Here is a 1,728-nt window from a genome sequence, read left to right on the forward strand (position 1 = left end):
TGGAATGATGGATAGGCCAAGTACTTCTACCAACCCACTCTTCATTGAGCACGACGACGACATGAACTCCTACGTCACCAAGGGCCACCTCTTTGGTGCACAACATGCTTTGCATCAAGAGCAACAAGCTATGAGTGAACGCATCGACAACCTCACCGCCGACTTGCGACTCTCCGAGCAACGTACAAGGGACTACTTCGACCACAAGCTCGATGATCACAAGCAAGAGAATGACACAAGGATGGACGAAATACGCTTTGTTGCTCAACCGCTCTTCTTCCACTTCATCCTCATCAAGAAGGACCCGCTCAAGTCGACACTCCGACTTCACCCTCTCCGGCTCAAGTACACCAACATTGAACACTCTACGCCATGCCGCGCGCAACGATTGTCAAGCAAGCCTCAATCCCCTACGTGACACCGACTCTCAAGAGTGCCGACAACGTCAAACTCAAGAAGCCTTTGCGCTAGCACGAGAACGACAACGACAACGCCAACATGAAGAGGAAGAGCGAGCGCGTCTACACCACGTTGCACAAGACGCTGATGCACAACGCCAAGAGGAACAACTCCGTGAAGCTCAAGCACTTGCCGCGCAACAAGCCCTCCAAGATTCAAGTAGAGTCGTATCCAACCGAGACCGACAAGCTCGAGAACAAGAAGAAGCACTTCGCGAAGAAATTCAAGAACGGAGATTACAAGCTCGCGTGCATCGTCAAGTTCCTCAAGCTCCTCCTCGAGCTCGACAAGCTCCTCCACACGCTCACCAAGAACATCAATTTCATCAAGATCATGACGACAACGGAAATCCTCCATGACAAGAGCAACATGAGGTTGACAACCCTCCTCACCAAGAGCGACACGAGCTTGACAATCATCTACAACACGGGCGTCATCATCCTCGACCCCAACACAATGAAGAGCAACACTACGGAAAGCTCAAGTTCACCATGCCCAAGTTCAATGGAAGCAACGATCCCGAAGAGTACCTTTCATGGGCACTGAAGGTCGATAAAATCTTCTGTTTGCACAACTATGAAGAAGAGAAGAAGATCGCGATGGCATCCCTTGAATTCCAGGACTATGTCCTCATTTGGTGGGAACAAGTCATAGAGCGCCGAGAGGCAAGAGGTGAACCACCCATCACTACTTGGGCGCAAATGAAGGATGTCATGAGAGCATGCTTTGTGCCCACCTACTACAATCGCGACCTCTTCAAGAAACTCCAACTACTCAAGCAAGGAACCAAGAGCGTTGAAGAGTACTACAAGGAGATGGAGATTTCCATGATAAGAGCCAATGTCACGGAAGATGATGAGCAAACAATGGCACGTTTCTTGAATGGACCCAACCATCCTATCAAGTAGATCACCGACTTCCAACCATACTCGAACCTCATCGAGCTAGTGCATCAAGCTACCAAAGCGGAACGCCAAGTGCAAGATGATTTCAAGTATGCCAAGTTCTCTTCCAAGACATACGGTTTCTCCAACAACCAAGCTTCAATGACTCCAACACCGACTACCAAGCCTTCTACTAGCAACATCGACAAGTCGAGTTCCAAGAAAGCTTCGTCAACTCCAAGTCATCCTCCTACTATGAGCAACTTCAAGCTGAGAGCTTCATCATCATCCACTCCAACCGATGATACCGTCAAGACAAGTTCCTTCAAATGCTTCACATGCGGAGGCCGAGGCACAAGTCCTATGAGTGCACCAACAAGCGGAC

Source organism: Triticum urartu, chromosome 6A, assembly GCF_056163025.1.
Source record: "Triticum urartu cultivar PI428250 chromosome 6A, HENAU_Tu73, whole genome shotgun sequence".
Lineage (NCBI taxonomy): Eukaryota > Viridiplantae > Streptophyta > Magnoliopsida > Poales > Poaceae > Triticum > Triticum urartu.